Here is a 20,009-nt window from a genome sequence, read left to right as displayed (position 1 = left end):
GTGCAATCCGGAAGGTAGGGGTTCTCTCTTCAGTGGTCTCCAAGGTTTTATTCCCTCCCCACTGAGATGCTGGGTGGGTAGATGGGCAGAGGCTGCATGGGGAGCAGGTCCGGGGGTCATTCTCCAGAGGGAAGCTGACAGCTGCTTAGGAGCATTTGCATGGAGAGCGGTAGTGTCAACCCCAGAGAGGCCCTGAGTCCCAGCAGAATTGGCTGCTCCTCCTCAGGCCCAGCTGGCAGCAGCTTCTGCATGAGTGGGCCTCCGAATGACCAGCACTCTCATTCTCCTGTCCTCGCCCCATCCCCCAGTAATTACATCCTTTCCCTGCGCTGAATACCATGTATGGGCTGATGACTCCCACATGTATGTTTCTGGATGGTCCTGGAGCTGGGTTTCCTACTTGACATCCTCCCTGGGACAAGCACCTAATCTAATGGGTGAAGTAGAGGTCACAGCATTTGCCCGAACTCACTCCCTTGGTTCCCTGCTTTCCCTTCTCATTGGGTAGCGACATTATCCACCCAGAACCTCGTTTTCTTTTTCTTCCTCACTCCCACGACCCATCCGAAATTGAAGCCGCCCTTCTCTCCATACTCACCACCACCCTCCTCCCTTCCCTGTTCTCTGAGCTGGTCTCCCTGGACCTGCTCGTAACTGTCCATCCCTTGCCCTGCACAGAAGCCAGGCTGATTGCTTTCAAAGTACGATTAGAACACACGACCCCCCCATTTGAAGCCCTTGATGGTTTTCCCATCCAGGCCCATCTGATGCCAATGAGTTGTTTCTATTTGGAGCAGGAACGAGATGTGGGGACAAGTTCCAGTCCTGTGGGTCTGAGTTCTGAAAAGGGCCAATGAGGAGGACACAGTCAAGTAGTCCCAGAGTCTCAACCATGACCTTCGTTTCAAGACAAAAGGCAGTGCTGCTGTAGCTGTAGCTTTTCTTAGCCTGCACCTGTCCCTCCAGTCTCTCCTGGAGACAAACTCCCTGGGGTCTGGTGGCCCATCCCCACAAGCAGTACGTGAGGCTCGACCAACAAACCCTCTCAGCTGCTGGCCACACTGAATTTTCCAATCTGTGAGTATCAACCAGGCTCCACTGGTCGAATTCTCTCTTCTGGAGATTTGAAAAGTGAACAGAGACACAAATCGATGGAAAGAGGTGGTAGGATTCACTCTATGGCAGCATCCTAGAGCGACGGTCCTGGATTCTGGCTGCTGAGGTTCCAGAGCTGTTCTGTTTCCTGAGTTTGCCAAGAAGTTGTTGTTCCGCATCTCCTTTAATGGTCTGAGCTACCTTGGTATCCTTCCAGAAAAGCTCCATTTTTGCTCAGCTCAGGCAGAGTTGAGTTCTGCTACTCTCAGGGGCTGTAAAGATGTGACCCTGCAGACTGGCCAGGGCTGCACTCAGCTGGGCGGCTCGTGCTGCACGCGGGCACAGAAGGGCTTGGCTTGCCAGTCTCACCCCCCTCACTCCTAGCACCCAGCAGAGGAGATGCTCGCTCTCTGTCCCAGATACCCTGATTCTTACCACCTGAAGCTGGTAAGGAGGGTTCAAGGGCAGCAGTAGCCCTGTTTTGCATCACTTTAGAACACCTTCACCCAAAAGTACAGAAGGTTGGACTAACAGTAGTTAAATAACGAAGGCATTTGGAAGGATCTCACACAACGAAGTCTGGAAGTAGGAGCTGCGGTGCTGGATCAGCATCTCAGACCTGTCCGGGCGTTGACGCTGCATCTCTGTGACTCATATAGATTTTCATGGTTGCATGGTGGTGGCTGCAGCTCTGGGCATCACTTACCAAGGACAGGAAGAAAGGGTGGGAGCCCGGATGCTAGAAGAAAGAGTTATTCTCATAAGCTTCCTTCTTTCTATCAAAGAGGAGGCATCTTCTTCCAAACTCCTTTGGTTTATTTCTGCTTTGGCTAGAACTATTTACATGGCTCCCTCTAGCTCCCAGGAAATGCAGAAACTCAACATGTTTCCAAAACTGTCTTAGACCCGTCAGGATTCACCCCCCGAGCCTGATGCACTGTTGCCCAGACCAGGCGTGGCTAGAAACGAAGGAACGGGGGACTGCCTGTTGCCTGGCTCATTAACTGTATCTACCACATCACAGTCTCAACGTTACTGCCAGGGAGTAGTATGGCCTCCTTCTGAAACATAATCAAAAGCAAGTGGATGGTGTATTAGAGTTCTCCAGAGAAAGAGAACCAGTAGATTCATATATATACCTACACATATACTTACACACCTACAGAAAGAGGGTTATTGTGAGGAATTGGCTCATGTGATTATGGAGGCTGACAAAACCCATGATGTGCTGTCTACAACGAGGAGAGCTGGTGGTGTGGTTCAGTCAAGTCCAAATGCCTGAGAACCAGGGTGCAGTGATGGTGGAAGTCTCCCTTTGAGGGCAGGAGAATACCGATGACCCAGCTCCTGTAGGCGGGCAGAGAGCACAGTTTCCATTCCTCCACCTTCTTGCTCTTTTCAGCTCTTTAATGGATTGGATGCTGCCAACCTACACTGAGGAGGGCCATGTGCTTTACTCAGTCCACTGATTTAAACACTAATCTCATCTGGAAGCACAGAAGTAATGTTTAGCCAAGTTTCTTGGCACCTGTGACCTAATCAAGTTGACACAAAGTTAACTGTCACAGGTGAATTCTTTCCATAGCTAGCAGAAAGATGGCCAACTATTTCTAAGAGGCAGAAGCATGTCTGTCTACATTCTTCCCTAGATTGAATCAAAGATGGATGAACTTACTCAAGACTTCTGGCTCCAGTATCCACACAGTGAAGGAACTGGGCCCCCAGCTGCACAATACAAGGATGTGGCTTTGTTTCTACCACTGCCATGGATAGGAATTTCAAGAAGAGAAATTCATATAAAACTTGTCCCAGGACCTGGAAGAAGTAAATAGACATCTGCTCTTTAGGGATGTATAGTTCAAAAGGCATGGAATTCCAGAGAGAGGACACTGGAATTATTAACACAAGATGAAATATTAACACAAACTACAGCTCACCTCAGGGAGTCACAGACATGAATGCATCGGCTTTCCAAGAACTAGAAATGAAAGAACACTCTGGAATATGCTATTCAACAGGTTCATTTAAAATAATTAAAATGAATTAAGAGAAAAAGGATTCAACAGAACTTCTAGGGAAACATTCCCTGGAATTGAACATCACTTTTACATGGTGCTCTTCACATATGAGATGATGCCCAGATCCATCAGGTCAGAATTTGTGCCAGAGTATGGCTACTCTTAGGGCTCCCTGAGAGTAATAAAGGGTGTGTGTGTGTGATATGGATTATGGAGAAAGGAGGCCTAACTTGGTGTAAGGAGCAGAATTATCCCCTGTGTAGGAATCAAATTCTCAACCTTGGCTTCAAAAACTTTGTATTACAGTTATACTAGAGGCCCGATGCACGAAGATTTGTGCAAGAATGGGCCTTCCCTCCCCTAGCTGCCGGCAACGCCTTCACTCTGGCTGGAGCAGCCTTTTGGCCTTTGCTCCAGCCCGGAGCTACCTTTCCACCTTCCAACGCTGCCCAGAGGCCCAGAGCGGCTGGGGTGGTGCAGAATGCCTATGTTGTTGGCATGGTGACGACGCAAGTGTCCCGCCCCCGGCTGCTCAGCGCCTGTGTATGCGAATTAACCCACCATCTTTGTTGGGTTAATTTGCATACTCACTCCTGATTGGCTGGTGGGTGTCACAAAGGTACAGTCAATTTGCATCTTTCTCTTTATTAGTGTAGATGATGGGGCAAACAATAACTAAATATTGCAATGTTCCCAGCCTTTCTGCTCCCTTCTCCCTTGTCCTATAAAGAGAATAGTCTTTGACCCACTCAACTTCTCAACCAGCTAAGCAATGTGGGCTTAATCAGATGATTAAAAAATGCAATGGAAAATGCCACATTTGTCAACTTTTCCCACAGTGAGCAAGAGAAGGACCAGCTGGAGAGATGAGAAGAAGAAGGGAAGGACTTGGTGAGGAAGGCCAAGTTGAGCTGCATAAGAAGGAGCTGGGAAGGGGCATGAGAAAGGGAGAGAGCCACTTGGGTAGGGACCCTGCCTGCAGAGGGAGGGGGGAGGTTCCTCTGAGAGTGGGCAAGACGAGAGGCTCTGGAGGCTGCAGAGAACAAGAGATCTCTCAAGGAGAGAGAAAAGAGCATATAACAAGTGTCACTGAGATTGACGTTTGCATCCTCTTCAACATTTCTCAAGAGATGCTAGTGAGAGAAGAATTGCTCATCATTTATTTATCTTGAGGCGAGTTGTCGCTTTGTTAAAATTCTGGGGTTCCTTGCACAATTCTCTGAATGCGATCCATACAGTGACCAGTGTCATGAGGTTCCCAGGTCTAACCGTCTAGGTGTGCTCCAAGTCAGGAAGGTTGAGAGCTCAATGCATCTGCACACTCATCTGGGAGCTGTGTGAACACACGTGCACCACACCTGCTGCTCCCACTGGGCCGGGGCTAGCAGGCTCTCCTTAAGGGGAAAAGCGGGGGAGCACAAGTGAAAGGTAGGTGATGCCCTGACTGCTTTGGCTCAGTGGATAGAGCGTCGGCTTGCGGACTGAAGGGTCCCAGGTTAGATTCCAGTCAAGGGCACGGACCATGGTTGCGAGCACATCCCTGGTAGGGGGTGTGCAGGAGGCAGCTGGTCGATGTTTCTCTCTCATCTATGTTTCTAACTCTCTATTCCTCTCCCTTCCTCTCTGTAAAAAAGCAATAAAAATATTTTTTAAAAAATACCTGCTTTAAAAAAAAATAGAAAGGTAGGTGATGAGCTGACTCTGCCATTATTTGGGGGGATATTTTTAACATTTTATTTTAAAATGTTAATGTCTCTTTATTAAAATGTTCCTTTGTATAGAAGTCCCACAGTTTGTTTGTTAATTCACTTCTTATTCAGCTTTTGAAGGACATTTGAGTTGTTTCCAGTTTGGGGTGATAATGAATAGACCTGCCACAAACATTCATGCACAAGTTTTTGTCTGAACATAGTCTTTATTTCTCTTGGATAAATCTTCAGAAGTGGTGTGATTTCTTCATAAGAAACTGCCAAACTCATCTCCCGAGTGGCTGTACTATTTTGCATTTTCACAAGGAATGCATGAGTCTAGTTCAGGGGTGGGCAAACTTTTTGACTCAAGGGCCACAATGGGTTCTTAAATTGGACCGGAGGGCCGGAACAAAAGCATGGATGGAGTGTTTGTGTGAACTAATATAAATTCAAAGTAAAGGAGCGGAGGGGAGAGCAAGAGAACCCTCCACTCTTTCGGCTCCGCGGGCCGGATAGAACAGCCGAACGGGCCGGATCCGGCCCGCGGGCCGTAGTTTGCCCACGGCTGGTTGGTCTTTGTTTTTTTTTGCCATTCTAGTACGTGTATCTCATCGTGGTTTTAATGTGCTTTTCCCTAATAGTAATGATGTTGAGCATCTTTCCATGGGCTTATTTGACTTCTCTATATCCTCTTTGGTGAAGGGTCTGTTCAAGTCCTTTTGTCCATTTTTAATAGAGCTGTTAGTTTCTTACAGTTGAGTTTTGAGAGTTCTTTATATATTTTGTATACAAGTAATTTGTTGGGTCCTGTGACTTGCAAATATTTGGTTCCTGTCTTTAACTTGTTGTTTAATTCTTTTAACAATATAATTTGCAGAACAAAATTTTAAAATTTTTATGAAGTTAAATCTCTCTCTCTCTTTTTTACTGGATCATGCTTTGGTTGTCATGTCAAAGAACTCCTTGCCTAATTCCAGATCATGGAAATTTTCTCTTGTGTTTCCTTCTAAAAGTTTACAGTTTTATATTTAGATCTGTGATCTATTTTAAATTAATTTTATATAAGGTATAAGGTTTATGGTCAAGGTTCCTTTTTTAAAATATGAATGTCTAATTGCTCAATACCCTTTATTTAAAAGGCTGCCCTTTCTCCATTGAATTGCCTTTGCATTTTTGTCAAAATCAATGGGATATGTTTGTGTGTCTATTTCTGGTCTCTATCCCATTCTACTGACTTATATGTGTATTGTTTCACCAATATTATACTATCTTGATTACTGCAGTGATAGAATAAATCTTAAAACTGGGTCATGAAGTCCCTCTAACCATCACTTTCAGAGAGGAAGGGAGAGAGAGAGAGAGAAAGAGAGAGAGAGAGAGAGAGAGAGAGAGAGAGAGAGAGAGAGAGAGAAAATCAATGATGAGAGAATTATTGATAGGCTGCCTCCTGCAGGCCCCATAATGGGGATCAAGGATCAAGCCCACAACCCGGACATGTACCCTGACCGGGAATCAAACCCTGATCTCCTGGTTCACAGGTTGACACTCAACCACTAAGTCACATCGACCAAGTTAATCATCACTTTTTTTTTTTTTCAAAATAGTTTTGGCTATTTCTTACCCTTTCCACATAAATGTATGTGTATATTGATACAATTTCACCAATTGGAACTGCATTAAATATGTAAATTAATTTGGGAACAACTGACATCTTTACTATTTTGAGTCTTCCTATCCATGAACACGGCATATCTTCCCATTTATTTAGGTCTTCATTGATTATTTTCAACCATGTTTTATTTTATTTTATTTTATTTTAAAATATATTTTATTGATATTTTACAGAGAGGAAGGGAGAGGGTTCGAGAGCTAGAAACATCGATGAGAGAGAAACATCTATCATCTGCCTCCTGCACACCTCCCACCGGGGATGTGCCCACAACCAAGGTACATGCCCTTGACCGGAATCGAACCCGGGACCCTTCAGTCCGCAGGTTGACGCTCTATCCACTGAGCCAAACTGGTTCCGGCTCAACCATGTTTTATAGTCTTGAACAACAGATGCTGTATGTGTTTGTCAAATTTATACTTAAACATTTCACTTTTTGGAGTTGTTGTAAATAATACTTTTAGATTGTGGTTTCCAATTGTTTATTGCTGTAGAAATACACTTGTTGTTTGTGATTGATCTTGTATTCTGTGACCTTGCTAGACTCATGTATTAGTTTTACACATTCTTTTTGTGGATTGCTTGGGATTTCCCATGTAGGTAATCATGTTATTTATGAATAGGGACAGTTTTATTTCTTCCTTTCCAACTTTTACTTCTTTTTCTTGCTTTATTTCACTGGCTATATTCTGACCATCCTTGCCTGTTCCTGATTTTAGGGAGGAAAGCACTCAGTCTTTCCCCATTCAGTGGGATGCTAACTGTAGTTTTTTTAAAAATAGCATTTGTTAGCTTTAGAAATTTCTATTTGTAGTTCATTGAGAATTTTTAAAATCACGAATGAATATGAAATTTTGTCAAATGTATTTTCTCAATTGATGAATATAATTATATGCTATTTCTTTTTTCAACTGAACTGTGACCCATGTTGGGTAGATGTGGGTGGAGAGAGGGAAAATGCGGGATGACAAGAAGGATATAGAGACCAGCAGAAGAAGTGAGTTGGAGCAACAAATGCTCAGAGAAATATAAGCTTGTTCCCTCCATCAAAGAATTCTGACATATTGGGAAGGGAAGGTCCTGGAACTATTAGTATGTATGAGATGAGGCTCAAATCCTTTTATTGAAATCCTAAAGATGATTCCAGAAGTATGAACACCTAGAACAGAGGAACTCTGGGATAAGCATGCCTCTTGACTCTTGCTTGGGCCTCTTATGTACAAATTCATCAATGTGCTTGATGAAACTTCCAAGTCATCACCCAGGGCAGTGCCTGCCATATGGCAGGGACTTTATATATTCTTGTCTAATGAGTGACTGAATGACTGAGTGAATGAAATACCATTGATTGGACAGTGACATTATTATTAACAGCATGGGCTGGGGAGCCAGACTACTTGCATTGCAGCCATGGCTTTACCATTGTTAAAAGCTAAATTATAACACATTATTAAAGCTCTTTGTGCCTCAGTGTTTTTTTTTTTAATCTCCAAAATGGGCATAATAAAGGTATCTATCATGTAGGGCTTACAGAATTGCTTGGCCCAAAGATATTTGGGTTATTTTGTATGTCTGGAGCTGCAACTGATTTGTGGTCAGAGGAGAATGTGCTCAAGCCCCAGCTGGGCAGCAGTGACCCAGGTGACCCTGGGTAGGTCACATGGCTTCTCTGAGCCTTCCTCTCCTTACACAGAAAACAGAGCTTGAAATGTAATTCTGATTATTATTCACATATTTACTGGGAATTGGATCCCTGCCTTTACTATTTCATTACATCTCCACCATTTATTTTCCTCCCTCCTTCCCTCCTTCTTTTTTTCCTTCCTTCCTTCCTCTTTTTCTCCCTCCTTCCATCTTTCTTTCCTCTTTCTTTCTTTCTTTCTTTCTTTCTTTCTTCCTTTCTTTCTTTCTTTCTCTCAAGGTCAAGTGTAAATAGTTTCTCCTGCTAGAGTCATAGAATTGGAAACAACTCTAGTGAGGATCTAATTCAAGCTCTGTTTTCTGTGTAAGGAGAGGAAGGCTCAGAGAAGCCATGTGACCTACCCAGGGTCACCTGGGTCACTGCTGCCCAGCTGGGGCTTGAGCACATTCTCCTCTGGCCACAAATCAGTTGCAGCTCCAGACCTACAACATAACCCAAATATCTACACTGGTGGAAGCTACAGTTCAGTGGCCCATTTAGGACCAAGGGACTCACAGCTCAGCACACTGCAGTCTCCTTGGGCCCCATCAGTGTGTTAGAAAATGGAAGGGCAGGGGGCATTGTCGGCAACAAACACTGGCCATACCTCCTTGGAGAGGCACCTGTTTGGGGAACTGGAGGAAGCCCTTGGTTGTTGGGGCTCCCAAGCAGACACCTGGGGGATGCCTTCACCATCACTAGTTCCTCCTGCCCACCAAAGCCTTTTAGGTACCTCTTCTGCAAAGGGCTGAAATAGCAGCCTTGAAAATCTCCGCAATCTGCGTTTTCCTGCCCAGAATATGCTCTGTGCTCATGCCCATAAATATTTTAGCTTGCGCTGCTTAGTTATTAATGGAGCAAAATGAAAGAGAATTCTTTAGCCTCTCCCCTTCTCCACAGATTGAAATGAGAGCCAGTATTAAAGAGGCTGGAGTGACAGGTGTTTGGGGATTTTGGGATGTTTGTGGGGAGCTGTGGATGGACTTGCTCAGTCTTTTCTTTATTGTGAAAGGAAAACACTGGCCCCTTGTTCCGAGATACCCCTGGAGCCACCTTCTTTTCCCTGCTTCTTTCAGGCTAGGTAGTGGTGGGAGGGGATAGCTGTCCTGTGATGTCTGTGCCCACTCCTCCATGGAGCAGACATTCAGTGTGCATAGGGGGAATGGGGTCAACCATATGACTGCCTTTTGTGGAGTGAGCTGGGGACACCCATGAAGAGCCTCCTTTGGGGTGGGGGTGGGTGACAGTGACCCATTAGACACCCTCAGGCCACAACACTGATGCCCTGAAAGGCTCAGCCACGTAGGTGCTTGGCTTCGCACCCTGCCCTCTTCCTTTCTAGAGGAGAGGTATCTCAAAGAGGTCCAGAGTGCTGGCTTCTATGTCACTCACACCCGCCGTGGGCTGGCAGGAACCAGGAAGAGCCGGCTCTTACTGGAAAGGAAGAGGGGCAATGCTTTATCTTGCCATTCCTTTTCATTTGGAGCATAATGCACCCCGGAAAGCTTAGACCCCATGCTGAATAAACCAATTACGTTTCACAGCATTTTTAGTGCTCTGAGTCTCTGAGCAAAGGAAATAGGTGCGACATTGTCGTCATGGTAGCTAGTTGCAAACTGTCTCTTTAAAGTGTCTGCTTTTGTACGAAAGAGGTTAATGCTTCCAGAATGGTCGTAATAGTGTGAATTCACCACCCACACTCACACCTCTCCACACTCTCACAGGATCTCCACTCCACCCAGCTCTGCGAGGACCTTCCTTCGGGGATTAAGAGGCCCAAAAACGTCCAGCTCCAGGACATAACTGAAGGGATTTAGGTTCAGGGATTCCTGCTCCTGTCTCTTCAATTCATTAAAAAATCCTTGCTGAGCACCTGCTTGTGTCAGGCACTGTTCTGGGCACTGGGGATGCAGTATTGAGCCAGACAATATGCCACTGACAGCACAGAGCTTAAGTTCTAGTGGTGATGACTGACCTTCCACAGGCTGCAGAGAAATAACTTCAGTTTGTGAAGATGAAGTAGAGACTGAGTGTGTGTGTGTGAATGGGGTTAGGGATCTCTTTGGAGTGGCCAGCAAAGGCCTCTCTGAGACCTCAGAATGAGAATGAGGTAGGCATTTAGAGACCCTGATCACTGGGAGGTACACTTTCTCTACTCCTGATGGAAGATCACACTTCTGCCTTCTCTCTGCCCAATTCCTCAGCAGCACCCAGGGCAGGTAGAGGGGCTGATCTGATTAGTAGAATTACGAAGTCTCAACCAGGTACCCAGACTCTTCCCTTCTCTGCCCTCTGCTCATTCTCCTTGCCTTTTCCATCTTGAGCACAAGCTGCTCATGGGGTGCAGGGCTTTGTCCCGTCCTCCCTTCTCTGAGTCTTACTTTGGTAAGATCTGCCTGTGCAGTGAGGCTTGGGCCTGGGTGGAGAGGGTTGTGCTGGTTCTGGGGTACAGGCCATTCACCTTTCACATCCTCCAATGGGGCCTTTCTTAGTCATAACGGAATGTTTTTATCTTCTTTGGCATTTCTTTGTCCTACTTCTCTGTTCAGATTCAAGTTGAAAAGATGAGTGCTTTCATTGGGTCCCCTCCCAACCCCCAACTTTCAGAAGCAAGCTCCAGATAGAGAAAAGAAAACATGCAAATATCCTGGGGCAGGAGGGAGGTTGGCACATTTGAAGAGCAGAATGAGGGTGAGTGGGGCCAGAAGGGTGGTCAACTAGGAGGGTCACAAAACAGAGTCAGGAGATGGGGTCAGATGTGGGGCCTCAGAGGCCGTGAGGTGGAATTTGGGTTCTATTTTAAGCACAATGGGAAGTCAAGGGAAAGATTTGAAGCACAGGGGTAACATTACCTAATTTCTATTATGCAAATCAAAACAAAAACAAGGAATCTAGTAAGGAGAAGGTAGCAGTTTTCTAGATAAGATTTAATGGTAGCTTGGGAAAAGGTCTCTGTGGAGATGGAAAAAGTAGTAGTTACATTCTGTAGGTAGAGCTAAGAGGACTTGCTAAAGGGTTGGAAACATTAAAGAAAAGATTACAGAGAAAAATCAGGTCGTGAAAGTGGGCCAGCTACTCTGGCTCAGTGAGGCTGAGTGTCAGAACTGGGGTATCTAATCAAGTGGCCCTGGAGATGCATGGGGCTTTGGTGGGGTGGCCATCCCCTAGGAGGAAGGGATGGAGAGCCAAGAGGAAACCTGGCCAGCCCTAGGAAAGGCCAAAGTTTGCTTTTCAGGAAGTCATGCCTGTTTGTTAAATGAACAAACCCTCATACCTTATCCCATTAATGATATCACTATCCTTCTGGTCTACCAAGCTAGAACATCTCAGAAACACTATTAATAGCATCCTTCTTCCAACTTTCCCTTTCTTTCTACACTCTCAGTAACTCACCATTCCACTGGCCTCCCAACCCCAAAGTCTTTGCCCTTTCCCTTCCCTTTGTCTAGCATAAACTTTCATCTCCTCCCTGGATTCTTACAACAGCTTCACCACCCTCACTGACTGCTCCTTTCCATTCTTCCTTCTCTTCTTTCCATTCTATCTTTCAAATTGTCAGAATGGTCTCTGTAAGATTCACAGGCTTAATCACACAGCTTTCCACCCAGAAAATAGCACTAGTGCTTAGTTTTGTAAACAGTAAAACAAACTCATTGGCAGGATGTTCAGTGTCCTCCATAATTCTTCCAGGCTGTTCCCATTACAATGGCTGCAAAACCAACCACCCCAAAACTTAGTGGCATAAAACAGTCTATATATATATAAAAGCCTAAGTGACCAGCCAGTGTTATGATGCGTACTAACCTCCAGGGGGCAGATGCTCAATGCAGGAGCTGCCAAGTGACAGCAACTTTGCAGAATGACCTCTCACACTCTGGGACCCCTTGGGGGATGTCGGAGAGCTGGTTTTGGCCTGATCCCCTCAGGCCAGGCCGAGGGATCCCACCTGCCGGAGGGACCCTGCTCACTCTGCAGATGCCCTTCGAGCTCTGGTGCTGCCCCAGGCGCTGCCAGCCAGAGAGGGACTGTGGGAGGTTGGCTCCAGGGCATGTCGGCCCGTCTCGCCCAGTCCCGCCCCACTGGCCACCTTATAATTAATTTACTTTCAATGTGCACGAATCCGTGCACTGGGCCTCTAATGACATAGATTATGCTAGGATTAGGTGAGTCAGAAATTCAGAAACAGCTTGACAGTGGAATTCTTACTTGGGGTCTCTGGTGTTGCAGTCAGAGGTTACCTGCAGTCAGATGGCTGTTGGAATCTTCTGAAAGTTTGAGGCTGGAAGAGCCATTTTGAAGGTGGCTTCCTCACATGGCTGATAATTTGGTGCTGGCTGTTGCCTGGAGGCCTCATTTTCTATCACAGGGCTGCTTGAGTGTCCTCATGGCTTGGCGGTGGGCTTCCCCTAGAATGAATGATCCAAGAGGCCAAGTAGAAGCTAGAATGCCTTTTAAGATTGAGCACACCATACTTCTGCCATATTCTATTGGTCAAGGCAGTTCCAAAAGTCCACCCAAGTTCAAAGAAAGGAAATAAAGATTTCTATCTCTTGAGAGAGGAGTATCAAGAGAAGAGGGTGGGATATATATTGGTGCAGCCATTTTTTAGAAGATGCAATTTGCCACTCAGGCTCACTCCATTTCTCCAAGCATCCTGGGTTTAATTGCTGGCCGCATGTTTTTACAACCTTGTTTCTTTCTTCTGCTGTTCCATTGAGCAGAAATATCCATACTACTTCATCACCCTCTAGGCCAGCTCAAATAACACTTCCTGGATGAAGCTTCCCTGATCCTTCCAGGCAGAATGAATTCCCTTCCCTGTACATTCCCAGTGCATCCTGCTTATGCCTCCAGTTAGTATGTTTTTCTCTCTGCTATATATGAAGTCACTTATTTAAGAGTCTGACTCCCCCCATGAGACTGTTAAACTCATCTTTTTACCTCCACTGCCTCACACACAGTCAACCTCAGAGAAAGTGCTGAATAATACTATTTGCCCAATTATGTGAAAGTGTGAGATGCCCCAGGTGAAGTGGCTGTGGTGCTGGGCTGGGCAGCCAGGCCAAGATTCTCTGTGGAGTGTCAGCTTCTAGATCCATCTGGCCTGCTCCAAGTTTAAGTCAAGGACCTTCCATTGAGGAGAGCTTACTCTGCATGTTGATACCAAAGCCAGTTCTGGTGACCCCTGTCCCTGGATTGAAGTGGGAGGGCAGAGCCTTGTTTCCCAAGCAGAATTGGTCCTGGCTGGCTCAGGAGTGCAGCAGCCACAGGGAGAGTGTTTTAGTTCAGCTACACTCACTCAGCCTCTATGACATCCCAGCACTGCATATTCATAATCTAATTTTTGTTAATCCTCAATAGACGATATTTTAAAAAATATATATTTTTATTGATTTCAGAGAGAAAGGGAGAGGAAGAGAGAGATAGAAACATCAATGATGAGAGAGAGTCATTGATCGGCTGTCTCCTGCATGCCCGCAACCCAGCATGTGCCCTTGACCAGAATGAAACCTGGGACCCTTCAGTCCGCAGGCCCAACGCTCTGTCCACTGAGCCAAACCAGCCAGGGCTTCCTACTGGTTTTTAAAGAGAGTGGAAGGGACAGGGGAGGGAGAGAGAAACATCAATGTGAGAAACATGCACCCCAACTGGGGCTGGGGATCAAACTTGCAACCCAGGTACGTGCCCTTCACTGGGAAGTGAACCTGCAACCCTTCCTATGCAGTTCGATGCTCTAAACCACTAAGCCATGCCATCCAGGGCCCCATAACCTAACTTTAACACATTCATCCCCTAGTCTTCTCATGTCAGCAGGACTTCCACACTGTTACCTTCCTGACCTTTTCAACCTTGTGAAGTCAGCTTCGCACCCCATTTTACTACCAGTGACACAGACTTGGGGTGGCTGAGAGCTTTCCCAGGGTCACACAGTGAAGCGATGATAGCCTTGGGATGAGAACCCAGCTCTTCTGACTCAGCTACCTGCTCCACCTAAGGTAACAATCATCATTATACCGAGCCCCTGCTTTGTGTCAGAACCCCGGCTAGGGGTTTTACACATATCATCTCATTTAATCTCACCTTTGAGGTGGACAGTATTTGCCCAACTTTACAGATGAGGCAGTTGAGGCCCAGAGGAGTTAATTGACTTGCCCAAGGTCACTCAGCAGGTAAATGGTGGGGATGGGAGCTGGGCTGTCATCTTTCTGAATCGAAGCTTGTCTCTGTGCTGGAATCACTACCTACCACCCCTGCTTACAATGCATTTTTTAGCAAAACAGTTTTTTGAGATATAATTTGCATATCATCCAATTTACCCATTTAAAGCACATAATTCAAGGGTTTTTAGTAACTTCACAGAGTAGTGCAATAATCACCATAATAAATTTTAGAACATTTTCATCACCCAGAAAGAAAACCTCACAGCTCTTAACTGTCTCCCCTGAACCTCCACACCCCTGGGCCCCAGGCTCCTACTAATCTAATCCTATATCTATTTTTATTTATTTTATTTTTTTCTTTATTGATTAAGATATTACATATGTGTCCATATCCCCCATTGCCCCCCCTACTCCCCCACTCATGCCCTCACCCCCTGGTGTCTGTGTCCATTGGTTAGGCTTATATGTATGAATACAAGTCCTTTAGTTGCTCTCTCCCCCTGAACCCCACCCTCCCTTACCTTCCCTCTGAGGTTTGACGGTCTAATTGATGCTTCTCTGTCTCTGCATCTGTTTTCGTTCATCAGTTTATGTTGTTCATTATATTCCACAACACCAATCAGAAAGGATATATGGACCCCTATGTTCATAGCAGCACAATTTACCATAGTTAAGATTTGAAAACAGCCTAAGTGCCCATCAGCCGATCAGTGGATTAAAAAACTATGATACATCTACACAATGGAATACTACGCTGCAGTAAAAAAGAAGGAATTCTTACCATTTGCAACAGCATGGGTGGAACTGGAGAGCATTATGCTAAGCGGAATAAGCCAGTCAGAGAAAGATAAATACCACATGATCCTATACCTATTGATTTGCCTATCCCAGACATTTCACATGAATGGAATAATATAGTATGCGGTCTTTTGTGACTGGCTGTTTTCACTTAGTATGGTGTTTTCGAGTTTCATCCATGCCGTAGAATGAATCAGATTCCATTCCTTTTTATGGCCGAGTAATATTCCATTGTATGGGTAAATCACATTGTGTTTATCCACTCATCAGCTGATGGGCATTTGAGTTGTTTCTACTTTTGACTATCGAGAATCATGCTCACAATGCATTTCAAAAAAGAAAATAGAAAACCTAAAAGAGAGGAGACCCAAGGCCCAGCTGCCCACACTACCACACTACAGCTGGATGGAGGATGCCCGTGGCGGGGAGAAGTGCCACCAACAAGCTAAGCTGCCATCTGACCTGAGCCCCCCGCCCCTCCCGGCTCTAGGGTGCCGCTCCTTGGGTCAGCTCAGGCTGGCTCACCTCAGGGGCCTGCGGAAGCTGCCCTCTCTCACTCTTCCAGTGAAGATTCCTCGTCCTCACAGGTCCTGGGCATTTTGGCAGCAGTTCCAGGGCCTACCAGACTGAGAAGCCACCGCCCAGCATTTTCTCCGCCCCTCCCCCAGGCCAGCTCCCACCTCCTGTGCTTCCTGCTGTGGCCACGCCCACAGCCTTCTAATCGGTGTAACACTGGCCAGGGAGCCGCTCAGCAGGTTCCTTAGGTCTCTGTTGTTCTGCTAGAGAGAAAACTCATTTGCAGGGTAATTTAAAAAGCCTTTAACGTCAATCTGATTCCAGAAATGAACCTTTTGATTCCTCAAAGAAGAAAAGGTGAAACTCGAAAGGTGTTAATTACCTTGCCTATGAAATGGGCAAAATGTGAATTCTGGCTCCTGGGGCTAGTGGGTGGGGTGGGGGGAGCCCCACAGAGTGTTGGCACATCAAAGACCCCATTACCCTTCTGGTGGCAGAGATGGAGCAAAATTTGCTAGGGTGGTGGGTGGACCTCAACCCCAAATGAGGCACGTTGCCCACATATGGTTGGTCCCCATATTTGTGTTTTAAGCCTAAAGTCTCCCAGGCTGAGGGTCCCCAGCCTTGGCCCATCAGCAGCAGAGAACAGCCTGCCTAGTGTCCTGGTGATCTGCTGTGTCAGGCCTGGTGCAGGGCAGGGCTGCCTAGCCATGTGGGAGGGGGGCTGAGCCACGACAGGCTGGCCCGTGGATGCTGGGGCTACTGGTGGGAGGCTGTGGCATTGATAGTCATGGTGTCTGGGAAGGTTTTTATTCCAGGGATCAGGTGAAATGGCAGTAACTTGGAGAGAAGAAGCACAGGTGTCTCTCCTTGGAGAGGGACCCGAGCTTGCTGCCTATTGGAGGCAACCCTGGAGAGCCTTGGGTGTGTGTGTGTGTGGGGGGGGGGGGGGGCGGTGAGGGGTTGGGAGGGTGGCGGGGATAGGTTCTGATGAGGGCTGGGCAGTGATGTGGAAAAGGACCAGGAGCTCCATGTGGGCGCTACTACAGAGCAGAGTACTCATGGCTGCAGAATGATGCAGAGGGACCGAGGCAGCATGGCTATCCTGCAGACAGGAGACATGGGACTATAGCTGTGGAGGGACCCTGAATTAGAGAGCATCATCGTTGACACCCCCAAAGTGGAAAATGGACTAGAAATCAGGAACAGAGATTTCCTGGGCTAGGAGGTTATAGAATCTGAAGAAAGATGAGGAGAAGGAGGAGAAAAAGACGAGTATCGTTATCAAAATACTAGTAACCAGTTATGGAGACATGGGGGCAGGCAGAACCCGGGCAAGCAGAGGCCCTCTGAGTGTCACTTCTAGGAGGACAGGAATGACTTGGTGGCCTTGAGAGGGGACAGATCACAGCCGCAGAGCAAGCCTGGGTTTGCAAAAGCATTCTTCAGGTTCCCAGGCCATACCTTTCTTCTCACACAGGTACCCCAATGTATCAATTAGTCTGAGGTTACCGGACGTCCTACTGGACCTGAAGTGTCCGCAGTGCACTGCGCAACTGGAGTATGTGTACTAGGGCCACAGGGTGGGCACCCCAAGATGGGATGGCATATACTGAAGGGATGCTCCCCTAGAGCAATTTCAAGGACTCCTGGGGACTCAGCCTGTCTCAGAAAGGGCAGGGCTGGGTAGTTGAACAGAAGTAGTCATGATGGAGTCTTGGGTCAGCAATTGGGTGAGTGAATGATGGATGCTAAGAGCTCAGCTTGGGGAAACCATGAAGGGGAAATACGGAGGACAGGACCAAGAGCCACAGGGAGCTCAGAGTTTGTGAGTCTTTGGGACTCCCCATGGGGGAGGGCTGGCTGCCTCTCAGGGATTCCCTTTGTGTCTGGGTCACAGCTTGCACCGATGGAGAACTGTTCTCCAGGAACCTGGGGACCCATTTTTAATGGGGTATCAAAGTGTAGCACATCAGAGCCAGAAGCCATATTCACAGTGGGTCCTGGGGTTTTAAATAGATCCTAGAATGATAAGCTTGCTCAAAAAGAGTTTCTGGGGACCTAGAGAAGAGGGGTGATGGAGTGGCCCCCAGATGGCCTACATGGAACCTTTGTACAAAGTAATACAAGTAGTCCTCTGTGGGAAGATGCCTTCCTCTGGGAGCATGTCTGGCATCAGACAGGGTCTTTCTCCAAAGGATTTGGCAAATGAACCACAGGCTGGATTTTTGGTGTCTTCGTGCAATCTCCAACCTGCTCAACTGTGGCCTGTGGTAGGCTGACTAAAGGCCCTCCAAAACAATATCCACGCCTTAATCTCCAGAGCCTGCAAATGTTACCTTCATTGCAAAGGAGACTTGCAGATGTGATGAGGTTAAGGATCCTGAGATGGGGGAGTCACCCAGATTATCCAGGTGAGTCCAATGTGATCACAAGGTGCTTATAAGAGGGAGGCAAGGAGATCAAAGGAGGAAGTAGGAGATGTGAGAAAGGAAGCAAGAAGTTGAAATGATTCAAGGCAGGGGTCATGAGCCAAGGAATGCAGGCAGCCTCCAGAAATAGAAGAGGCAAGAAAAATAAAAATAAAAAGGGAATCTCCCTCAAGCCTCAGGCCTCCAAAAGGAATCAGCCCTTGACTCTAACCCTGTGAGATTAATTTTGGACTTCGACCTCCAGAACTGTAAAATAATAAAATTGTGTTGTTTTAAGCCACAAAGTCTGTAATTTGTCACAGAGGCAGCAGGAAATGAATACACGGCCCTTCTGCTGCCTCCTACTTCGAGTGAGCCTTCTATTTCCATCTGTGTCGTCCACTGGGAGCACAAGTGAGATTTCATCTGAAGGAGCACTGCTGCTGAATATGTTTGTAAAACACAGTGTAGGTCATAGATCAGATAAAGGTATTGTTCTCAATGTTCAACTCACTGGAGTCTCTAACTGCACGTAAGAGACTATCTCTATTTTTAGGAGAGACACAGAAGCATTTAGTATGGTGTATGAACATCTGAACAGATTCAGAAACCATGTGTGTGCATGTGTGCGTGCGTGAAAAGAGAGCAAGTGATGCAGCAAATGGGGAAAATGTGCACAATAGGTAAATCTCAGTAAAAGTATATATAGGTGTTCTTTGTGCTCTTCTTGCAACTACTCTGTAAATATTCAAATTATTTCCAAAGAACAAGGGACTAAAACCTGCTGTGAACCCCCTTATGAACATGGAGATGGTAGAGAGCTTTCATAAGGCCTCCAAAGAATTTGAGCTCAGACTAGAACCCTGGCTCCCAATCTTACTGATGTGTTTTGAGGCAAGTGCTCATGGGAGCTTGTAGTGCATTAAACTAGTTCATGTTAAGGTTTTGATGACTTCCTGGGCTATTCTCCTGATCCTGAGACCTAGGTTACCTGAAAGCACTGTGACTCTGCGGGTGGATGCAGGGGAATGATCTGAAAAGGAGGTAAGAGGCTCAGAAACTGGCAATTTTTCTGAGTAGACTTGTCCTGCAGGCATCCCATTATGCTATTATTTGCCACTATCCTGAGTGTGGAAAGGTATTGGAATTAGCTGGATGTCTTTCCCCCGGTCCTGGGGAAGGCTCAGTATATACAGTCATTTAATCAGTCAACAAATGTTTATGAACACATGCTATATGGTCAATCCATAAGTTGTCATATAAGTCAATCATAGGTTATTAGTGCTGGTCACAGCAATGACATCATGAACAAGAGAGGTGGGTCCTGCATGGAGCTTACATTCTAGGGGGAAGAGAGAGCCAATAACCCAAACAAAGGAAACATGTTGGCTAGTGGAGACCAGAAGACAATGACGTAGGGTGTTATAGTAAAGCTGTTCCCAACTTCTTTGCACATTTCTAAAAAAAATGTGAACTCTTTCCAGAGACACACGCATACATTTGGACATATATACTAATGTTTACAAATATATGCATGTGCCACTGTACTAATGCATTATACAACATGCACAAAATAAAAATGTGATAAGCATAGCATAGAAAATAATAGGAATGGAAATTCTATTGCTTTCTTCTTGTGCCTCATTGTATCACCTTTGACACCCCATGTGTGTGTGCCATTCTGGGGGCCACTGAGAGACAGGGGAAGGGATGGGGCCTGCTCTAGACACAATGGTCAGGGAAGGTTTCTCTGAAGAGGTACCATTTGCCCTAAGACCTGACCAGTGATAAGGAGTCACAGAGAGATCTGGGGGAGAACCTTCTAGGTAGGGGGGCCAGCAGCCCAGAGGAGGGAGCAGGCATGGTGCTTCTGAGGGAGAGAGAGAGCCAGGGCATCTGGAGCAGCGGGAATGGAGAGCAGAGTGGCCAGAGGTGGTCTGAGAGGAGGGTGGGTGTCAGATCCCAGAGG

Source organism: Plecotus auritus (genome assembly GCF_963455305.1).
Source record: "Plecotus auritus genome assembly, chromosome: 7".
Taxonomy (NCBI): Eukaryota; Metazoa; Chordata; class Mammalia; order Chiroptera; family Vespertilionidae; genus Plecotus; species Plecotus auritus.
The sequence above is the reverse complement of the archived record's forward strand: the minus strand, read 5'-3'. Positions refer to the sequence as shown.